The sequence below is a fragment of the Ursus americanus genome, chromosome 35 (genome assembly GCF_024610735.1).
Source record: "Ursus americanus isolate L20-20 chromosome 35, mUrsAme1.1.p, whole genome shotgun sequence".
NCBI classification, from domain to species: domain Eukaryota; kingdom Metazoa; phylum Chordata; class Mammalia; order Carnivora; family Ursidae; genus Ursus; species Ursus americanus.
The window spans coordinates 25,273,645-25,298,598 of NC_142161.1; the positions used below are offsets into that span (position 1 = coordinate 25,273,645).

Consider the following 24,954-nt stretch of genomic DNA (forward strand, 5'->3'; position numbering starts at 1 on the left):
ATTAACTGTATGAATGACAAGTGTATCAAAACCCTGGAATGAGTGTTATTAAAAGTTTTCCCCTAGAGATTTTAGTCTATATCAGAAAAATCAAAGAATTGTAGAAGTCAAGTTACAGAGGAAATTAACAAGGAAAAATAGGAGTTGGTTGTCAGAGAAATTTGCTTAAAATTGAGATTTTGGTGTTTTTTTTTTAAGATCTTATTTATTTATTTGCCAAAGAGAGAGAGCACAAGCAGAGGGAGCAGCAGGGAAAGGGAGAGGGAGAGGGAGAAAACAGGCGTTGAGCAGGGAGCCCAATGTGGGGCTTGATCCCAGGACCCTGGGATCATGACTTGAGCAAAAGGCGGACACTTAACAGACTAAGCAAACCAGGTGCCCCTAAACTTGAGATTTTGAGTCAGTGATGTATGATCAAGGGAGTGAGCGGATGAGAATGACCGAAGTATAAAGTCATTGGAATAGATGGTTCCTTCTTCAAAACTTCCTCAACACTTTCTCTGGTTTAATTTGTACTTATCCTTTAGCAAATGCCTGATCAGGTCTTCCTCATTTCTCACCTAGATTGAGCAAAAATATCCACATTTCTTTCTCCTGGTTTAGTCTCAAACTCTTATCTATCATCCATACTTCTTCCAAAGAGATACATACTTAAAGGAATTTTCATCTAAGTTTTCAAATCTGTAGGATAGAGTTTATTCATAGTATTCCTTCAATATCCCTTTAATCCGTGGGATCGGGAGTGATGAGCACTCTTTCACTCCTAATGTTGGTAGTTTGTATCCTCTTTTTTTTTTTCCCGTGTTAGCTTGACTAAAGGTTTATCAATTTTATTGATTTTTCGAAGAATCAGTTTTTTATTTCATTGATTTCCATTTTTGTTTCCTTTTTAAAATTCCACTGCTTTCTACACATTGGGCCAATCTTCCTGATGAAAATAATGAAAAGTGCTGGATAAAATATTTTAAAAATATTAAAATTATTGAATATCTGACAAGATAGTAAGGAAGTGCCAGGACAAAGCTGAAGGGATTGTAGGAACCCAGAAAGGTAAAAGAAGCAAGAAAGGGCTTTTGCCCTAAAATTTTTGCTAATAAAGGTAATTTCAACTTTGGTTTTTATGGCTTCTCCAGATAAGAGGGACAGGGATGAAAACCCAGGGCCCAGCAAATGTGTGTGTGGGGACATCTAAGAGGAGACTCTCCCACATTGAGTTGCAACTGGAAGGACCTGGGACCACATCTAAAGAACCAATATGAACCATAGGAAAATTGGCCCTCAGTGGATTTTCAGTCCCAATGCACATTATGTACGCAGCCCCAAAACGAAAGAAAAAAACCTCAAACTATGCATTTTTAAAAAAATGGTGACTGTTCCAAGTGAGAGTGAGAAAAATGTGCATTCTGCTGTCATTTGATGAAGTATTCTATATAAGTCAATTAGATTGAGTTATGGTACCGCTTAAGTAAATTATATCTTATTAATTTTCTGCCTTCCTGACCTCTATCAGTTACTTAAAGATGGGTGTTGAAGGTTTCAACTATAATTATAGATCTGGCTTTCCTGGTTATAGTTCTGTTCATTTTATCTTGAATATTTTGAGACACCGTTTTTTTGTTTTGTTTTTTGTTTTTGTTTTTAAGATTTTATTTATTTATTTGGCGGAGAGAGAAACAGCCAGTGAGAGAGGGAACACAAGCAGGGGGAGTGGGAGAGGAAGAAGCAGGCTCATAGCGGAGGAGCCTGACATGGGGCTCGATCCCATAACGCCGGGATCACGACCTGAGCCGAAGGCAGATGCTTAACCGCTGTGCCACCCAGGCGCCCCACGGTTTTTAAAGTGCCACTCATACTGAAATCTCAAATCTCTGATAAGAACGTGAGAGTCATTGATTTACAGTTTGTTCACTTTTTTTGTTTGTTTGATGGACGACAGTGAAGAACTTTCAAGGTGTTTATGTGTCAGAGTTGAAACCGGAATTGGTTGCAATAAATATGTCTAGATACAAATTCCATAATTTTAATGCATCTATTTAAAATTCTTCAAAAACTGCCCATTATATATAGTGTACATATAAAAGTCCTTAATATAGTATGAACCTATTTAAGATCTGAGTCTTCTGCAGCTAATGTTTTTCACCCGTGAAGGGCTACTTAAGCCCTAACCTAATGTGCAATTTATAATTCCATGAATGGTCCATACTATCTCATGCCTACATAATTAGATCCTATACCCTTCTTTTTTCTTCAAACACTCCACAAACTTTTCACCTGCCTACTTTTTATGCATCTTTTAACTTCAATAATATATTTCAGAGCCTCTGAACTTCCTTGATCTTCACACTTTTTCTCTATTATTTGTTCCCAGAGCATTTTGTGAATATTTGCATTGCAGCACTCATTTTCCTACTGTAATTGACTAGCTAATCTCTCCGTGGTTCATGTCAGAGAGTAGGAATCTTGAGGGGAGCCATTCCTAACTTTTAATGTCTGTGCCAGAGCAGTAACTGAATGAGAGCTAATGTGCCTAGAATATATAAGAATATATTTTGAGTAAACCAAATGATAAAGATCTGCATTTAATTTGGTTATGGAGTAGAGGATTAGTAAGTAAAGAGCAGGGATTTTGGCTTTTATTCCAAAGTCTAGAAAAGTGTAAAGTACATAGTCCTTTCCTCAAAATTTGTATTGATATATACAAAAATATTCTTTGTTGATTCTGATTGGTAAGGCTTGTTAATCTGAAAAATAAGTGAAAATCAAATATTACAATCTTGATACATCAAAGTTAGTGAAGTTATTTATATAGTTTTTTTATATCATGATTCATCAGGACTTACTTAAAACTCAAAGAAACTTTATATTTTTTCTCAGTGTTTTTCTTAATTATGTTAGCCTTTTTAGCAGTTTCCCATTTCTTTACATTGATTGAAGTGGTTTCAGAAATAATTTTTTAAAAAAATTTGCAGTGTTCATATTAGTATTATTTTTCATAGAAAGATTACTCAATTTTTTTTTTCCCTTAGAGCAGAACAAGTGACTGTGCACAGATTCGTGTAATCCATGTTTTTTATTCACTGGTCTAGACCTAAAGTCCCTCAGGGAGTGTAGTGAATGCACAAGCCTTCCCTGAGTTGGGAATTTTGCATTTGAATTACTGAGTCAGCTAGAAGATGTGTTGAATCAAATTGAACACCGTTACTTTCCATTGACTATGTATCAACATAGGCTCTTATAAACCATTTCTTCTAGCAAGGACTGCAATAAATTATATATGGAAGAAAAGTTTCTTATACATTTATTTGAGATGTTTTGGGTACTAGTCATGGAAGAGTTTAGCTACTGTGTTAGAATGACTCCGGAGGTGTACACAAGGGCCTTATCGTCATTGCTATAAAAGGCTATCCTCTTTAGAATGCTGTTTATACCGAGGGTTTGAATTCATTTATAAATCAGGAGTAAGTTTAAGGAGCTAGGTATATAGATGGTATGTTACTAGATTTGGTATCACATAAGGTATTATTCTTTTAATTTTTCTAAAATCACCACCAATACGGAAGCATGTTCATTCACGCGTATGCATCCGCCTTGCACTCAGAATTAACCCCAAACCCAGTTTCTGTTCGACACTGCATTCATCTCCCTTTGCCACTTGCCTCCTTCACTAAGCTGCTGTTTTACCACTCCTCCCTCTTTCTTGTCTCTTCAGAAAATGACAACTGCTGGATCATGCTCTCATGTTGCTCCTTCAGTACCAAGGCTCTCTGTTAGAGTGTTTTTGAGAATGGGGACCTGCTCAAAAAGATGTATTTGTTTGATTTTCATCAGTACTCTTATTATTTACACTTACAGGTCCTTTTTTTCCTTCCTCTCAGACATTCTAAGGTAGTATTTCAAAGGTTATTTTGTGAATTTGCCAAACTAATCCATGCACTTAATTTATGACTGGTTTTCAACACTGGGTAAACATTAAAATTATCTGTAGAGATTTGAAAATTAATTGTGTTTAGACCCTATTCTACAAATAGGTTTAATTAGTCTAAGGTGTTATAAAAGCATCCAGTTAAAAAAAAAAAAACTAATCAGGTGTATTATAGAGGGAATAATTTGTACCCCCACCCACCTCCCATCCCTGCCCCACACAAATTCATATGTTGAAACCTAATCCCCAGTGTGATGATATATGGAGGTGGGCACATTTAGGAGGTGCTTATTAGATCATGATGGTAGAGCCCTTTAAATGAGACTCCTAAACTTATAAAAGGGACCCTGGAAAGCTCCTTTGTCCTTTCCATCATGTGAAGACGTAGCAAAAGGACAGCCAACTGTGAATCAGGAAGCAAGTCCTCACTAGACACTGAATCTACTAGTGCCTTGATCTCGAAAACTTCAAAACTGTGAGAAATAAGTTTCTGTTGTTTATAAGTTAACCAGTCTATGGTGTCCTATTGTAGCATCTCAAATGGACTAAGATGAGGTGATTCTAATGTATAGACAAAGTTGAGAATCACTTAACTAATATAAGATGCTAGACAAAGGCACCCAGTTTAGTCTTTTTTTTAATTAATGAAATATCACTTACAATATGCCTTATAAAATAATATCTAAAGAATTACTATTTTATTTAGCTATTAGAAGTTTTGGCCATGATAGAATTGCTGATGTTATACATAGTTTCCTGTTTTAAATAATAAGACCTGAACAAAATACATAGAACGATCGTTTTTGGGCATAGACCATAGATTCACCCTGAATGTAAGTCACACATCTGATGTATCCATGTATTTGTGTAGAGATCTCCCTGGCTACCATCTTTTCGTATATGGTTAGAGCCAAACCTACACTGTCTACTTAAATCTATATGTAAAAAATGGGAGCAAATAAAAATCCTGCCTTTCTATTATTAATGCTTCTCTCAGGTTTTAAGGTGATCATGTGGTTATAACTAATGCCTTCCTTTATGACCTTTATTCATCATTTACTTTTAATAAAGTAACAAAATGTAGCCCCGTCATTGAGCAGCAGCTTCTAGAAATAGTGTTACATTCTTTTTATTTATTTATTTATTTATTTTGAGAGAGAGAGAGACAGACAGAGAGAGGGCAGGAGTGGGAGACAGAGGGAGAGGGAGAGAGAGAATCTTAAGCAGGCTCCACACCCAGCAGGAGAGCCCCAGTACAAGCTCAATCTCATAACCTGACATCATGACCTGAGCCAAAATCAACAGTTGGGCACTTAATCAAAGGAGCCACCCAAGCACCCCAGTGATATACTCTTTTCTGCAACGTTTTCAACTTTTCTTCAGCAGATTGCTCTATGCTGGGTCTATTTCCCATCTCTATGGCCCAGCTCTGCCCAGGATGTACCCCTCCATCTCTGGAGTTACAGGTCTGTGTTCACACAGTCCTTTATTTCCTGCAAATGTGGATAAAAGTCAAACTGTCTAATTTGAACGTTAAACTCATATTTCCCATTATAAAATGTTTATTAAACTGTACTCAATGCTATGCACCACACAATTAACTGTGACTGTAGAGGTAACCAGAGTATGCTAGATTCTTAAATTCTGCTAAGGAGGAACAGGGAGGGAGGTGGGTGGTCCATCCCTACTTAAAAGTAAAGACTGGGATGGGTGGAAAATGGAGTTAATCACCATTCCTAACTTTCCTAAGTGCACATTATCAAGGTAAACTTCTTCACACCCTATACGATAACGGGCATGGCTTTATTTTAAAATAACCTGAGTTCTGGCCAGGGGTTTGTTGTGATATATACTCAGTGTGTGAATTGTAGATCTTTTTCTGTAGGCTACTTCTCTGCCCCTCAGTTTTGTGGTTTAAGTTTTATTTTGGACCTACTTTTTGGCTAAAATTTAATGCTTTAATATATTTTTCAAAAGACTTTCCCCACAAGGCTGCCTCCTCTTCCTTAGTTTTATTTCTATATCTTAACATAGTTTATTGCACAAGATGCCTAATTATGGATCTTAACAGACTTTTTAAGTATCTACTTTTACTCTTCACTGGCTAATTGACTTTGGGCAGATTATATAACTTTGCTGAGAGTATTTTCATGTCCGTCAAATGGTGGGACTGGATAAGAAAGCTAGGAAGTTTTTCCAGTTCTGGAGTTCAGTGATCCTGTTTTCTTCTCATTTTTGGCTAGGCCAGACTTTTTTTTTTTTACGCCTTCTACATGAGTACACATCTGTCTCTTTAATCATTTAAATTGCTCTTCAGTGGATTGGCTCCAACATCTCTGCATTATTTTGCCTGTGGTGTCTGTGGTTGGCTGCAGAATTGTACATACGCTTGTTGATTTCTAGGAGAATGAGCTCCTAAACTGAGTCAGAGGTAATGCAAAACAAATATTTTGATGGGAATTGTCATTATACGCTTGATACCGATGCTTTCTCATTGCTGAAATTATGACTTCATTAGCACTTTCTCTTTCGTAAGTTTTTCTCTACCACTTAGATTTAGGGTCTATGAAGCCTCCATAAAGATAGGATCTTCCCATCGCTTCTTTTTTATTATTATTATTATGTTCAGCTAGCCACTGTACAGTACATCCTTCTATCTTTATTACATGAACTTTACTTCCTCACAAGATAAATCACTTTTTAAAAATGCATTACAAGGAGTAAAACTTTTGCCAAAAATTTTCTTCCAATACAAAGAAATTTGCCCTTTTATTGTTTTTATTACTCATGTTTTTAATCCACGGAAAATGGGTTATGCTCTGCTTATTTTAAATTAATTTAAAATTAAACACACAGTTTATTGGCTATATAGAATTAACGTGACCAGGAAGCAACACAAGTTTTTGTTTTCCCTTTTTAAGAATTAAACACAACATATATGAGAGGGAAAAAAAGATGACTTAAAGGGATCAACTGCTTATTAAAAAGTGGAAATAGGTATTAACGTGATAAGATATTAAAGTAGGGCCAAAAGCAAGCCAGAAAAGAGTGGCACGATATATTCAAAGTGTTACTCTTCTCTAGCCAGGGATACCCTATCCAGCCAGGCTATCATTCAGAATAGGAGACATAAAGAGTTTAGTACACAAACAAAAACTAAAGGAGTTCATGACCACTAAACGAGCCCTGCAAGAAGTATTACAGGGAACTCTTTGAGTCCAAAAGTGACAAAGCCAAGAAAGGATCAGAGAAATCTCCAGAAACAAAGAAAAAACAAGTAATAAAATGGCACTAAATATGTATCCATCAATAATTACTTTGAATGTAAATGGACTAAAAGCTCCAGTGAAAAGACATGGGGTGTCAGAATGGATTAAAGAACAACAACAACAACAAAGCAAGACCCATTTGTATGCTGCAAGGTGACTCCTTTTAGATCTAAAGACTCTACAGATTGAAAGTGAGGGGATGGAGTAACATTTAGATTGTTAAGATTGTAACAAAAGACAAAAAAGGACACTATCTCATAGTAAAGGGAACGATCCAACAAGAGGATATAACAATTCTAAATATTTAGGCACCCAAAATGGGAGAACCCAAATATATAAAACAATTAATAAGAACTAATTGAAAATAATACAATACTAGTAGGAGACTCTAACAGCCCACTTGCAGCAATGGACAGATCATGTAAACAGAAAATCAACGAGGAAGCATGGCTTTGAATGACACACTAGACCAGATGGATTTAACAGGTATATTCAGAACATCCCATCCTAAACAGCAGAATACACCTTCTTTTCTTTCTTAAAAAAAAATTATTTATTTGTCAGAGAGACAGAGAGAGCACAAGCAGGCAGAGCTGCAGTCAAGGGGAGAAGCAGGCTCCCCACTGAGCAAGGAACCTGATGTGGGGGCTCAATTCCAGGACCCTGGGATCATGACCTGAGTGAAGGCAGATGCTTAAACAACGGAGCCACCCAGGCATCCTTACACCTTCTTTTCAAGTGCAAATGGGACATTCTTCAAAATAGATCACATATTAGGTCACAAATCAGGCCTCAACAAGTACAAAAAGACTGAAATCATACCATGCACCTTTTCTGACCACAATGCTATGAAACCAGAAGTCAATTATAAGAAAAAAAATTGGAAAGACCATGAATACATAAAGGCTAATCCACGGACATAGAGACTAAACAACATGCTACCAAAACAATGAAACAGAAAATCCAAGAAGAAATAAAAAATTACATGGGAACAAATGAAAATGAAAACACAATGGTCCAAAACCTTTCAGATGCAACAAAAGTCATCCTACGAGGGCAGTACATAGCAATACAGGCAAGAAAAATCTCAAATGAACAACATAATCTTACAGCTAAAGCAGCTAGAAAAAGAACAAACAAAGCCTAATGTCAGCAAAAGGAAGAAAATACTAAAGATTAGAGCAGAAACAAATGATACAGAAACTTAAAAGAAACAAACAAACACAACATCAATGAAAACAGGAGCTGATTCTTTGTAAAAAAATAAAATAAAATAAAATTTTTTAGCCAGACTGATCAAAAAGAAAAAAGGACCCAAAAAATAACATCACAAATGAAAGAGGAGCAAAAACAACTAACACCACAGAAATACAAACAATTATAAGAGAATATTATGAAAAATTATATGTCAACAAATTGAACAACCTGGAAGAAATGGATAAATTCCTAGAAACATATAAACTACCAAAACTGAAACAGGAAGTAACAGAAAACTTGAGCAGACTGATAAGCAGCAAAGAAATTGAAACAGTAACCAACAAACTCTCCCCGCCCTCATCCGCCCCCTGCAAAAAAAATAAGTCCAGGGCCAGATGCCTTCATAGGCAAATTCTACCAAACATTTACAGAAGACTGAATACCTATTCTTCTCAAGCTCTTCCAAAAAAAAAAAAAGGGAAACTTCCAAATTCATTCTATGAGGCCAGGATTATCCTGATACCTAAACCAGACAAAATTCCACTAAAAAAGAGAACTACAGGCCCATATCCCTCATGAACATGGATATAAGTGGAAATGGAAATCCTGAAAATTATACACTGGTTGTAATAAACATGAGATTAATTTGGTAAGAACTGCAAGTATCTGGAATTAAAGAAAAATGTTTCATGAAGATTGGGTAAGGCCATGTGATGTTTCCCACAATTACTAAATTACTTAACATTAAGGTCATAGTCAAAGAAGAGGCAAAAAGTTAGTATTTCTAGACTTCATTGGAAGTCTGGATTTGATTTTATACATCATTCTTCTTAGAACATCTCTCCGAAGCTCATATGTAAACACTAAACCACAGAAAGTATGAATTTAGCAATTCCATTCTTCAGGATTTACTGAAGTTTTTGTGGTCCTAGAGATGTTACCATACTGTTAGGTAGCTAGATTATTGGCCAAAATATATCTCAAACTTAACATATTAACACCACACTCCTATTATTCACCAGCACATCCCTATTTCCTCTTTTACCTAAACTGTCACAGTCTTCTTTACCCCAGTAAATGAAATCTCTGCCCTCCAAATGCTCAGACCAAAATCTTGGTATCATCCTCATCCTTATGTTTTTATCACATCCCCTCATCTGCCCCCTCAGAAAATCCTTTTGGCTCTACCTTCAAATTACATCCGGTATTCACCTGCTTCTCACATCTACCCTTAACTTTCACACAAATAATCAATACTCACAGTCTAGATTATAGCAATCTGCTCTAACTAGTCTCTCTACATATAACTTTGACCTCCTCCCTCCCCAGTAGATGTGAATAAAAATTCATTCTAATACATGTAACAACTCCTTGTGGCAGGTGATAAATGCAAATACAGAGTTTAAATAGGTCAAACTGGGAAAGACAAATACTATATTATTTCATTCATCTGTAGAATCTAAAAAAACAAAACAAATGAATAAACAAGCAAACAAGAGGCAGAAGCAGACTTATAAATACAGAGAACAACCTGATGGTTACCAGAGGGAAGTGGAGGCTGCGAGGATGAGCAAACTAGGTGGAGGGGAGTGGGAGATACAGGCTTCCAGTTATGAAATGCACAAGTCACGGGGATGAAAGGTCCAGCATAGGGGATATAGTCGATGATATCGTAGTAGCGTTGTATGGTGACGGATGGTAGCTACACGTGTGGTGAGCACAGCATAACATGGTGATGTTGAGTCACTAGACTGTGTGTTGTACACCAGAAACTAATGTAACACTGTGTGTCAACTATACTCAAATAAAAACAGTTAAAGAAAGAGCTAGTAAGTGGTCAAACCACATAGTTTGTATGCAGAGCATGAACTCTTTATCATTACTCTGTATAGTTCTACAAAAAGATGAATCTGTCAATCCAGTCACTTCAATAAACCCTAACGGAGCAACTGCTATGTGTATTTCGCAGAGCGTGATTGGATACTGAAAGCTGTATAAGGCAGGTGGGAAGAATCGGGGACCTAATTTTAGATCAGATTAATGATTTGGAAAATATAATATATAAGAATGTTAAATGAAGCATTCTCGTTGCTGAACACCATATGATCGCTGATCTCACTTAATTTAAGTTGACAAGTTGCATCACACAAAGCCATCACGATACCAGATCTTTTAGGAACAAAGAGAAATGATCGGAAATTCTGTTCACAATTAGAAATTGTGAACTATGGAGAACATTAAATGAGCTGAGGCAATTTAATCAAAAGAAAAGTGGATTAATATCTCAGGTCATAACTTATCACACATTTTGGAAACTGGTTGAAAAATCATGCTGCAAATTCTTGGCACAGCCAGAGAGGATGACAGGTGTAGAAAGGAAATATTGTAAGGCATGACATGTAAGTAGCTGGAGGTCGATCAAAGACAGACCAGGTACAAGCCGTGTAGACAGCTGGTTTAGGTGTTAGTTAAGGTCAGGCTGGACTCTGAGAAGATGGCTTATATCATGCCACAAAGGCCACGGTTCAGATTTCAAGGTAGCCAGAGCAGTATTCAAGCCTGGCACAGCATTACAGAACTAACTCCCTAAAAGAAAAGGTACGCTAAATTAATCAGAAACATTTGTTATGAGGAGTAAGGTTGTTGCATCCTCCCCCACCACCACCCAGAGAGATGTTTACTGAATAGCTACTCAGTCCCTACATGATTGTCTAGCATTAAAGGATTATGTGGGGAAAAAATGTAAAAGTTATGAGGTAGCATTTCCATTAAAAATTTCAGAGTTGATTGATATACACAGAATCCAAAACAATTAATCAAAATGACACTTGATAGAATGAAGCAATATTAGAATTAGGGGAAAAAGAGTACAAAATTTGAAAAAGAGCAAGTAATTGGTGAAATCAAGATAAGCACAACATTGAAGGATAAATGGGCATCTAATAATGGTTATTTTGGAAAAGGACTACCCAAAGAAAGGAATGAAAAAGCACAGCAGAGAAAAACGTATAGGGCATATTTGGCAAATTTGAGACACTCCTCTCATATTTTAAGTAGATGAGACAATAATTCTTTTAGAAGCTTTGTTTATTCTGATTACAGAGCACATTTGGAATCCAATCTATCTTTGGATTCACTTCAATCTCAGAACTTGTATTGGACTTAGAGGCAGTGTATTTTTCATGACAAGCCAATGGTTCTACAAAAGCCACACCACTGGCCAAAAAGGGTAAATTTGAGCACCTCAGTGCAGACCCACAGGCCTTGTGTGCAAATTCTATCAAGCAGCATAGGCAGAAGGGAATTGAGAATGTGACAGTGAGAATATGAAGTAGATCACATATCTTTTCCATTGCTATAAAATGAACTAACTAGATTCTAGAAGTTTCTCCATCTGAGATACTCCTTTGATTTCTTTGATGCAGCAGAGGCTTTGAGCTTCCCACCTGTGTTTGAAGCCTGCTCGATCATTATTATCTTCAACTTCAGTATCTTCTACACTGCCATCCTCCATTATATTCATTTTTTTAGGAACCACCAAATTTGTATGATGCTGTGGTGGTATCTGGGCCATGTCAGGCTGATGCCTGCATCTGCAGTGTTATCCTCGAGTATCCTCGAGCCATACTACTTCACAGCCAAACACTGACACTCAGCATGCTTGATGGGGCCGTGTTTTGAACTAGTGGATTTATTTCAGAAGTAGCGAAAGCAAAGTTTTGAAAGGAACACCCCATAAAGGATTACTTACTCTTCCTTTTCCAGTATTCTTTCTTATTTACACCTGTGCATGATTCTAAACTGTTTGGGAATTTAAATAGCTGTAAAAAATACCACTCATTAAGTGTCTATGTAATACTTACGTGGCAGGTAGGTAGTCTACCAACTAATTTACATAAATTTGCGGCTGTGATTTGAAATTTCTAAACCAGAATTGTTATCATTTAGAGTAATTCTAGACGATTCCACAGAATGAATCTCAGTGTTTGCTGAGAGGAAAATAAATATGCAGATCAGTTGTTATCTCCCCTATGGACATGATTTTTGAGCTTTTACAAATGAATAATGGCATCCTTCAGAGACAGGAATAAATATGTTTCTATCCCTGCAATAATCATTTTACTGATAAAATGAAAAAATGATTTTGCTTCAAAACAAACTTAATAGGAATTAAGTAAATATTCATGAGTATTCATCTTTTTTTTTTTTTTTTTAAGATTTTCTTTATTTATTTGACACAGAGAGAGAAAGCACCAGCAGGGTGAGTGGGAGAGGGAGAAGCAGGCTTCCCACTGCGCGGGGAACCCTATGCAGGACTTGATCCCAGGACCCCAGGATCATGGCCTGAACTGAAGGCAGGTGAATAACTGACTGAGCCACCCAGGCGTCCCATGAGTATTCATCTTCTAATTAATAAGGCCTCCTCTTTTCAGTTGTGAGGTTTCTTTTCTGGAGTGGCTTCAAGATTGACTTATAAAAGGTTTCATTGTTCATTAGCTGTGGGCATTTGTACAGTCCAGTTGTAAGCCAGCTGTACAGTTCTAACGTTGCTTGGTAGTTCCTGTTCTTCAAGTGTTTGATTCATGTAATTTTAGAATTTCATCTTTATTTTCACAGTTCCTGTTTGTTCTTTGAAGGCCTTCCTCTATCTCCCACACTGAGCCACTCTGTAATCCAGTTTCTGGATTTACCTCGAGCTTCCTAATCAGTGCTCTCAATAACTCAGCCCATTCGTTCAGCACTCGTACTTTCTCTAAGACAAATGAACAGAAGTTGTCTTTAATCCAGACCTTTCTACTTTTCTTTGCATTGCGGTGAATTTTTCTCTACATGGTGGTTTCAACTGAAATGTTCTCTGTAAATGGGTATAATTTGTAGTCAGTGTAAAAATTACCTTCTGCTTTCCACTCCGCCCTTTATTCTTCTCTTAAATGCAACTTATTTCAAATTTCAACAGTTGTGTATACTTTTGCTAAACAATGGTAGGAAAGAGGACATGTTTCCGATTCTCTTTAGGTCTCACTCATAATTTTATAGAAAGAATCAAATTACAATTTAAGAAGAAAATGTCACCCAAGGATGATAAGAAAGCTATTATTTTTTTAAAAGATTTTATTTGTTTATTTTAAAGAAAGTGAGAGAGGGAAAGCAGAGTAGGAGCAGAGGGAAAGTGACAAAGGGACTCCAAGCTGAACGTAGAGCCCAACATGGGGCTTGACCCCACAACCCCAAGATCATGACCTGAGCTGAAACCAAGGGTCAGACAATCAACCAATCGAGCCGCCCACGATCCCCTATAAGAAAACTATTCTATCATTTTAATAAATATATGATGACATTCCAATCTTTGGAAATTGTAAAATATGTGCAATTTTACTGGAAAGTCTGACTCTATTCCTATATATTTAAATGTGAATCTATGTATACGTGATTGCCCAGAGAAATACAAATTCCAACCCACATTTTATAGAAAATAAAGTACATAAGCCACTTGTCTCAATGCTAAGACATGTGACTATGGATACCTCATGTGGAGAATGACATACATCCCTTAAAACACAGAAATAGGGAAAATTTGCAAGTCAATATAAAGAACATGATATAATGTTGGGTAAATAAATACCCTGTGTATTTGCACATAGTTGTATAAATATAACATCTATTTGAAACGATGAATTCTAAGTCATTGTGTTTTGCTTCTGAGTAAACTGGGGATAAAGAACAGAAATAATCACATTTACCTTAGGGTGAAACATAGGCCTATCTGTGTGCCTTAAATCTATTACCATAAGCATGTTTCTTTTGACAGTTTATAAAAAGATATAAAATATTATAAAGAACTCATAATGATTATTTATGTATTTTACATTGATCTCATTTGTTATGATGTTCCCGGTTATTCTGTATTAAGAATTCTTCTCATTGGGGCACCTGGGTGACTCAGTCAGTTAAGTATCAGACTCCTGATTTCAGCTCAGGTCATAATCTCAGGGTCAGGAGATCAAGCCCTGCGTGGGCTCCGCACTCAGTGTGGAGTCTGCTTAAGATTCTCTCTCCCTCTCCCTCTGCCCCTCCCCCTGCTTGCGTTCTTTCTCTCAAATAAATTTTTTAAAAAATTAAAAAAATAAAATCTCAGTGGTCTTCAAAACCAAAAGTATGTCCCTTTCCCACACTGTGTGTCTGATACACATTGTCCAGGATGATGGGCTGCAGAATACACGGTTTTCTAAGCAGAAGACAAAGGAATAATAGCAAATCAGATTTTGTTTCCTTTTTTTTTTTATAGATTCTATTTATTTATTTGACAGAGAGAGAGACAGCCAGCGAGAGAGGGAACACAAGCAGGGGGAGTGGGAGAGGAAGAAGCAGGCTCATAGCGGAGGAAGCTGATGTGGGGCTCGATCCCAGGTCTCTGGGATCACGCCTTGAGCTGAAGGCAGACGCTTAACGACTGTGCCACCCAGGTGCCCCCAGATTTTGTTTCTTAAAATTTCTGACAAGAAGTGTCACATATCACTTCTGCTCATATTTCATTAAAACTTTATTTTTCACACCTAAGTTAAACACAATAGGGATGAATAATCATCCTCTGGGACAGGACCGTGGATATGGACGTTGAAGTGGGTCCTTTTCTCTATTGCTTCCTTTCTCCCTCAAATAAAATGGCTCCTCCTCAAAGAAGTAGATACTCGTCAGCCCCCACCCCCACCAATATACTTGGTTTCTAATAAGTACAAAACAAGACTTAATGATTAATTTATTAATGGGTTCACAGTATGATTCAGACTTATTATTTATTTTTTTTGAAGATTTTATTTTTTTATTTATCAGAGAGTGAGAGAGCACAAAAGTAGGGGGAGCAGGAGGCAGAGGGAGAAACAAACTCTCTACCAAAGAAAGAGCCCATGCCAGACTCCATCCCAGGACCCCGGGATCATGACCTGAGCCAAAGGCAGACACTTAACTGACTGAGCCACCCAGGTGTCCCTGATTCAGACGTATTGCATATGTTTATGTGCATAGTATATATGGCACACTCTATGTTTACCATAAGTACAAGTAGAATTTCCATTTGCCTACAATTTATTTAGCCAATTAAGAAAAGGTTCTGCTTTAAAACTTTATTGATATTTTGGTGTGGTTTAAAATATGTTTACTTCGTCCTAAATTATAACCACTGTTATATAACAAAAGACATCAGAATATACTTGCATTCAGGTAAAATCAGAATGTGGTGAGAACAGATCCACCACTCTTAATCCTGTCTTGGATATTGTGGAATGTGGACAAAAGCAAGAGATATATTTTACCTTGAGTAAAGCATATCCAAATTTATGGGTAATTTGTGATATTGTTCCCTAATTTAACATTTCCCCTTCATGGATAATTTTATTCCTCTCAATATATTATACAACATGATGAATTTTAAAATGTAATGCTTCAAAGTTTCAAAGGGCCATTTTATAACCTATGCTAATACTTACGGAGCACTGAGGCATGAAAAAGTCTCTGAATTTGCCTCCAGTAAAGCTGCCATAATATTGAGGAGTAGTGTAGGCACAGTAAAAACAATCACTAAGACGCAGAAATCTAACTCTGTAACCTCGCAATATTCATATGCTATTAATTAATCGTTAGTCAGTGCAGATAGAAATTTCTGTTTATTAATACCTGAATTAGTTTTTTTTTAAGTTTAGTACATAAAAACTTCTATTGAAGTAAAGGTTAGAATGATGCGTCCTTTTATTTTCTCCTGCTAAATAAAGTGATTGCTGTAGCCAAGGAAATTTTTAGATACCTAGTGATACACAAACGTGGAGGGATATATTTAGAACTGACTGTAACCAGGTGATGTGATATAATGGTCCAGTAAAATAGGGAAAATGTACTATTAAATAAAAAAGGATACGTTCAAAAGCATATTATTATAAGTAAGGAATAAAACACAGTTTCCCAACACTTTCCTGGAAGATGATAATCAGAATGACCATTGATAGGGAAGAAACAACCTATGCTATTTTACATGTTTTGTCAAAGGATGTAAACTGTGAACTTTGGTGACCCATAGCTAAGTTCATCTCTCACTACATAAACGTATGCATTTAACTGAGGAGTGCACAGGAAATATACCCTGCGTGTAAACTGTAATACTGAAGTGATACGAAGAGAGGAATCATACACTTAAATAAAAGAGTTTTTCTCACATATGTTCAATAACTCTCTTGAGGGCCTCATGTGCCAGACTTTGGCCTAAAGAGTGCAACAATGATCCCACAGACACGCGACCTGTCTTCATGGAATGCACATTCTCGGGGGTTACCATTTACATAAAAGAAGCGTAGCCCCCTCAAATTTGTATTTGAAGTAAAAAGTAAAGTCTCATAGTTTCCAAATGTAACACAAAATAATGGGATAATGGAGGAATGTTATTGTTTTTTGTTATTCACAAGATTGAAGTGATGGAGGAGAATCACTTAGATGAAAGGAAGGTCAATCAGATTCTGTGGATATTCATTACGTTGATGGTAGGAATGCAAAATGGAACAGTTATGTTAGAAAACCATTTGGCTGTTTCTTATATAGTTAATCTCAATTTAACACATGACCCAGCAATTCTACTCCTGGGTATCCCTAAAGGATGGAACTTCTATCCCAACAAAAACTTGTAGGCAAGTGTTTGTAGTAGCACTATCCATAATCCTGCCAAACTGGAGACAGTCCAAACACCTATCACCTGGAATCTAAAAAATAAAATACGAAGTATTCAAACAATGATATACTCTTCAACAATAAAGAGGAAGAAAGAAACTCCGGGAAGTTGCTACTACAAGGATGAACCTCAAGGCATTATGCTAAGGGAAAGAACCCAAGCACAACAGACTTCAGATTATATGCTTCCATTTATTGGAAATGTCCAAAAAGAAGTAAATCTACAAAGAAAAGTAGATTAGTGGTTGTCAGTACTGAGGATGGGAATGGGCATTGATAGCAAAAGGTCACGAGGGATACTTTGGGTTGATAAAAAGATTTTAGAACTGTATTGTAATGACGGTAGCATAAGTCTTAAAATTTACTCAAAATTTATTGATTTTTCCACTTAAAATGGGTGAATTTTATAATATGCAGGTTACACCTTATACTTTAATAAATTTGTTTAAAAAAGGAAGTAGGAACAAAAAGTAAATCTATTTTTTAATTACATAATGCAATTGCCATAATATAGGATATTAAATATTTTCAAGTATAAAGGTCCATAAAAAACAATCTTACAATTAAGTATATTGTTGGTATAAAATACAAATAATAAAGTAAATAGCAAGTGGAAAATTCCGATTGCCACAGTATTTGATGATAATTGTTTAAATATTTATCTGGATAGTAAATGCTGTCTATTGCATTTAATTTATAAGATTTAAGACTGTTTTTTTAAAAATTAGTGGCCAAACACAGATTTATTACAGCACTTAATTTTCTTTTTCTCCTAGCTCTTGTATATGCTTTAGTTGTTGCAAGAAGTTAGGTCAATAATACAAACAAGAAAGGAAATGTCAAGAAGCACCAAACTTCAGGTTCAGGATGATACACACTGACCTGAGTAACAGTTGAGGATATGTTGCTACCTGTGTTAAAAAATTAAAATTGTTGTCAGAATGCTTTGCTTTTATATTTTGCATACCTAGAAAAGATGACGAATTGAGTCTTTCAAAGTCATTCAATTTAACTCACTCTTCTAGTTTGTACTAGTCGTAGAAAGTCCCGATCTAGTGGTCATTCAAGGTGGCAATTACACTGCTTACGTACTGATCCCTAGAATATTTATTTACTTATTTAGTAGGTGCCAATCGGAATGGCAAAATCAGAAAAGTGAGGATCAAATATCTTAAGGAATTTGCTCTGGTCCCACAGTTAGGAAGTCGAAATTTAAATATTCAAACCCAAATGTGCTTGATTCCAAAACCTGAATTTCTGGATAACAGATTTAATGACATATCTACCCCCTGTTGAAATCAGTATTCCCCTGAATTAGTTAAGATCTAAAATAATCAACATCCCCATTTAAGAAAAAGAGAAACTCAGATAAGCACTGGAGTGTTTGTGCCATATTTGTGTAATATCTGATTCATACAAAATAATAAATGTGATATCTGGGCATATTATAAAGCATAATGATAAAGTCATCGGCAAAATAAACTCAATTAAGAAGTAAAAATCTAGTAACAGCTGAAGTTACTCCCATGTGCTTCTCCCTTACCACCACCTCTGTGTCTTTCTCTTAACTTTTAAAATGTCTCCACTTATACATAAATACGTTGCTTAGTTCTTGTAATTGAGCTTTATTAAAATGTTACAAGAGAGTATGTATTTTGCAACTTCTTTTTTAAATTGAACTGCCCATTTCCTAGTTCATTCAAGTTGTTACATAAAACTCTATTTTTTTTTTACCATTTAAAAATATTTTATTGTTAGAATAAACCACATTTGGCATGTCTATTTTCCCATCACTGGATATTTGAGATGCTCCCAGTTTTTGCTATTATGAATTTTTTTTTAAAGATTTTATTTATTTATTTGACAGAGACAGAGACAGCCAGTGAGAGAGGGAACACAAGCAGGGGGAGTGGGAGAGGAAGAAGCATGCTCCTAGCGGAGGAGCCTGATGTGGGGCTCGATCCCAGGACTACGGGATCACGCCCTGAGCCGAAGGCAGACGCTTAACCGCTGTGCCACCCAGGCGCCCCTTTGCTATTATAAAAATGCTGCTTAAAATATATTTACTGGTTCCTATATTCAAGAGTGCCTCTATATTCCTAGAAGTGAACTACAGGTTGAAGGAATAAGCACAGGTCACAAGATGATACCGAATTGTTTTCCGTAGTGCTTGCATAGATTTACTTTGCCGCCAGCCGTGTGTAAGAACACATTTGCTCATTCGCTTTACAAAAGTTTGTAATCTTCAGACTGCCTTCCCTCCCATACAAAGTGTTTTTCTTTATTATTTTAATCTACATTATAATGAGGTTGAATATATTTTCATAGATTTAGTCTTTAGTCCCTCTTCTGTTAAATAATTGATCATATTTTATCTATTTTTCTTTTGGGGGTATTTTCTTCATATTGATATTTGATTTACTTACAAATTCTGAATACCTTTATATTAGTTAAATATTTTCTTCTTTGTAGCTTGAGGCTTTACTTTCTTTATTGATACTTTCTCAGCAAAGTATTATTTATTTTTTAAAATATTTATTTATTTAAGAGAGAGAAAGAGTGTACACACAAGTGGGGGGAGGAGCAGAGGGAGAGGGAGAGAGAAAATCCTCAAGCAGACTCCCTGCTGAGTGGGGAGCCCATCACAAGTCTCAATCCCAGGATTCTGAGATCATGACATGAGCTGAAAAAGAGTTGACTGCTCAACTGACTGAGCCACCCAGGTACCCCAAGCATTTTAAAAATTAAATTTATCAATATTTTCTTCTATGATTTCCACTTTTAAGGATTGCTTAGAAAATCTCTCATTATTATAGATGATTTATCTTGTATTCTTTTCCTAAGAATTTTAAACTTAACTGTAAGTCTCATTTCATTATAAATATGGTAAAAATATGATATATTGTTCAAACCAGGTTGTACTTTTTCCAACATTTTATTATAAAAATGTATAACATTAATAAAAGTTAAAAAAATTTTATAGTTAACATCCATATACAGCATATATCCACCGCCTAAAAACTATCTTCATTATTATTTTATTTTTGCTTTATCACTTATCTATCCATTAATTATTCCTTTATTCATACATCAAATCATCTTATTTTTAAATGAATTTCAAATGTTTCAGGTATCAGTACACATTTTCTTAAATAACTTCACCATCAATACCATTAACTAGGGTTTAATATTTATTTACAAGTTTTTTTCCTTTGAGTTTAAAATTGACTTACACTGATGTACAATGAAATTAGCATATTAAAAGTATATTAGCATATTAAATAATTTGGTGAGACTTGACAAATGTCTATACCTATGTAATAAGGTCATAGTCAAGGCTGAAAATGGGAAACTGGCCATCAATGGAAAACCCATCTACACCTTCCAGGAGAGAGATCCTCTCAATATCAAATGGGGTGGTGCTGGTGCTCAGTACGTTTTGGAGTCCACTGGTGTCTTCACCACTATGGAGAAGGCTGGGGCTCACTTGAAGGGTGGGCCCAAGAGGGTCATCATCTCTGCCCCTTCTGCTGATGCCTCCATGTTTGTGGTGGGTGTGAACCATGAAAAGTATGACAACTCCCTCAAGATGGTCAGCAATGCCTCCTGCACCACCAACTGCTTGGCCTCTCTGGCCAAGGTCATCCATGACAATTTCAGCATTGTGGAGGAACTCATGACCATATTCCATGCCATCACTGCCACCCAGAAGACTGTGGACAGCTCCTCTGGGAAACTATGGCATGATGGCCCAGGGGCTGCCCAGAACATCATCCCTGCTTCTACAGGCACTGCCAAGGCTATAGGCAAGTTCATCCCTGAGCTGAATGGGAAGCTCACTGCCATGGGCTTCAGTGGCCCATTGTCCCTGCCCCCAACGTGTCAGTCTTGGATCTGACTGCCACCTGCCAGTCTTGGATCTGACCTGCCAGATATGATGACATCAAGAAAGTGGTGAAGCAGGCATCAGAAGGCCACCTCAAGGGCATCCTGGGCTACACTGAGGACCAGGTTGTCTCACGTGATTTCAACAGTGACGCCCACTCTTCCATTTTTGATGCTGGGGCTGCATTGCCCTCAATGACCACTTTGTCTAGCTCATTTCCTGGTATGACCATGAATTTGGCTACAGCAACTGGGTGGTGGACCTTATGGTCCACATGGCCTCCGAGGAGAAAGAACCCTTGGACTACCAGCCACAGTGAGAGCAAGAGGAAAAGAGAGACCTTTAGATGCTGGAGAATTCTTGCCCCAACTCATCATCCCCCAACATGCTGAGAATCTCCCGACTTCTACACAGTTTCTTGAAGAAGGGGAAGGGCTTGGGGAGCCCTACCTGGTCATGTACCATCAATAAAGTACACTGTACCCAGCCAAAAAAAAAGAAAATAAAAGAAGGAGGAGGAAGAGGAGGAGGACAGGAAGAAGAGGAAGAGGAAGAAGAAGAAGAAGAAGAAGAAGAAGAAGAAGAAGAAGAAGAAGAAGAAGTAGAAGCAGCAGCAGCAGCAACAGGAGGAGGAGGAGGAGGAAAGGAGCAGTACACATTGCTACCATAAGTGAACTCTAATAGACACAAAAGTAAAGAATTACAGGACTGAATCACATCTGGCCTCTAAAAAGGCAGCTTGTTTCTGAAGTCAGAACATTCCACTATCCCTGAACAGAAGTGACCCAGGGATGAGTACAAGTTTGTATTTCTGTGCCACTTCATAAGTGGAACTTGCCACTCAGATTTCAGGAAAGTAGAAATTTAGAAAATTAGAAAGAAAAGACATAGCAGGGATATAGGAAGGAGTTAAGGGGAGCAGAAAAGACCTGGGGAGTAAGTGAATAAGTTCTATGAAGCAAACGCTAGTCTTTGGAACTCATCGGAGAATAGTGTAGGTAAGCCTCTGGGAGGGGAGAAAGTAATGGACTAAGAGAAAATGAAACTGGTTCTGAAAGTAAAATAGCTCTTGAGAGAGAAGGCCAAGCTCTGAGAAAAGATCCAGGTAAAGGAGGTGGCAGGAATTTGGAGATGGTCCCAGACCTTCCACTTTCCTTCAGTTTCAAGCCTCCATTGTCCATTAGAGAATTATGACAGAGAAGCAGGGAGCTCTCGGAGATATTTCATTGAGTTCATGGATTGAAATTAAAATTTCCCAGGTTAAAAAATACCAAGAGAGGATCATTTTGATCTGTCCGGCTTGCTTCAAGAGTACTACACAAGGCTAAACAGAAAAGAATCCATTATTTTTAAATTGAGAAAAATCTATAAATATGGACTAGTTTATTACTTACCTAAGCATTATTGGTCAAATATTATGGTCAGATATTTCTAGGTTTCTTCATTTTAACATAATGTTACCACATATCTTTTGCCTAAATAAGATTATTTACAAAAAAACCCAAAAACCAAAAAAATGAAAAACTAGAGTCAAGCCAATAAACTGCCAGATGTCTCATCCAAATATAATTATTTATGTATCTGCAACTGGCTAGAGAACAATGAAATAATGCATTAAAATCGGTTGAACAGAAAAATTGAAAGCAACTATATCTTATTCTATGTAATTTCAAAAATTATAGGTACTTTTGATAAATATGTAACAAGAAGGTGTTTTACAGAATAAAAGTACATGAAAAGAAATAATTTTGGGGCACCTGGGTGGCTCAGTTGGTTAAGTGTCTGCCTTCGGCTCAAGTAATGATCCCAGGGTCCTGAGTTCGAGCCCCACATTGGGCTCCCTGATCAGCAGGGAGTCTGCTTCTCCCACTCTCTGCCCCCCTGCTCATGCTGTCTCTCTCTCTCTCAAATAAATAAATAAAATCTTTAAAAAAAAAAAAAAGAACGTCAAGGTTTAAGAATTGTGGAAACAGGAAAAATAATAGGTAAGAGAAAATAGAAGATTTTCTTAAAAGCCACACACTCTGTGGAATATAGATAATAAAAATTGGTAACGCTGTGTTTCCTAATTTTGTTTTTTGAAGTCAAAAAGGACTTTGGAAAGTTAAAAAGATTTCCATGATCATATGAGCTCAGCAACTGTTGAGTTGAATCAGATCAATAATCTCGAGGACTTCTCAGCGACTTTAATGAACAAACTAGCAGTCTATATGATCAAAAACAGATGAAAAAGTATGAGAAGTATTTATCTACATAATGTTACTCATTAATTCATTCATTGAACAGCATGCCAATTAATGCCCTTATTATTAGATAACAATTTTTGCTAGAATCACAATTTGAAAAGGACTGCTGTGAAAAGTATGAATCACCACAGAGAACAAGCATTAATTAATCTTTGCAATCAAACCCTGTAGCCACGTATGATGCCCATTTCTTTCCTGAACAAAAATGAGAACTCAAATACTGCCATAAATCGTATTTAAAATAACCAGCTTATGATTTGGCTCCTTAAGTGATGCTTAAGTAATGTTTGTTTGTTTGTTTGCTTGAACATTCAATGCTTTAAAGAAATAGTTTAAATTATAATTCCTTATATTCAATGTGCTGGGACAATGCACAATTTAAAATGTCAGTTTCTGAAACTGAACCAAAGAGAACAAAATCGTCACAACAAAGCAGCCACGGGGAGCCTGACAGATCTGTGCGGGCAGTCCCAGCTGCATGAGAGGCACGCCACGGCTGTGCTGTCCATCTCCGCCACCAACGTGGGCCTCCTCTTACCCTGGCTGACCTGCTGGTCTTCACTGAGCTGCTCTGGAAGCCAGGAGAGCTGACCCAGGCTGAGGAGCGGCCACGCGGTCGTGGAGAGTCGAGCTCCGGGAGCATCCCCTACCTTGTTGGGAGAGGCAAGGTCGATGCTACCTTTGGCCCTTGATTCAAGAGATTAAAGTTCTAAGTGAATATGGGCTTTCTGAGATCAATTTTTCAGAAATGACAGAAGCTACCGACTACCTCTACAGGGATTCAGAGCAGCAGAAGACCTAGGACCTGTTCCAGAAGTCCTCTGAAGAAGACAGAAGCACTTGGAGTTCCTGGAGGCAGTGGAGTCTTTTGACCCAAGAAGTGCTTCGATGTCTGGAAGTGGTTCCCAGGACATGGGAGATTCGCTGCACGAAAGCACACTGATGCTCGTCCACCCAAGAGAAGGAATTTGAATTTTTTTGATAACTGAACAGCTTTACCTCTCCCTTGTAAGAGGAGGAAAAAAAAATTAAATCACAGAATTGATTAAAATAAAATAAGTCATTTTTTTTTCTAAAAGGAAAGTCCCTGTAGTTATTAAACGGAGGGTAGGGTAGTAAAGCTACAAATGAGCCTGGACGAAGGGGGGGTATAAAGGATTGTGTATGCAGTGGTCCGCGGGAGTGTGGGAGGCGAGGTGAAGCATACAGTAGGCCACGCTATGGCACGTTCACACTCATGCCATTGCCGTGCTTCGTGCTGTGCCTTTGCTACCTCATCTCGCTTATCCAACTGTTAAAACCCTGTTCATCAAATATCAACTTCTCCTCAGAGACTCAACTTACCTTCTCAGGAAACGTCAGTGCCTCCAGCCTCTGTGCCTTTGGGGTCCCTTGTACACCAGTAAAGATTCCTAATGTTATGGCTCAAATATAAGTAAAATGTGAAGAAACACAGTGAATTAATTGTCCCTGCCCTGTACATCATTAGGTATAGTATAATAGGGTATTAGACCTTATTTCATGATGAAAATAAACTGTGTCGCAAAAAGGACACTCTATCTAACCCAAGAGAAGCTTGGTGTCTCTCTCATTAGTTATATTTGATTAATATGATTAGGGCATATATTGTACAGAAAAGAACAGGGGTCGGCAAACTTTTTCTGTAAAAGGTCAATAGTAGGGGCGCCTGGGTCGTTCAGTGGGTTAAGTGTCTGAGTTCAGCTC

At 37.1% G+C, this 24,954-nt stretch overlaps 1 pseudogene; it reads left to right on the forward strand.

Annotated features, from left to right (window-relative positions):
• The window catches only part of LOC123794085 (glyceraldehyde-3-phosphate dehydrogenase-like), a 98,975-nt pseudogene extending 77,673 nt beyond the window's left edge, over positions 1-21,302 (forward strand).
• The last annotated feature ends 3,652 nt before the right edge of the window (positions 21,303-24,954 follow it).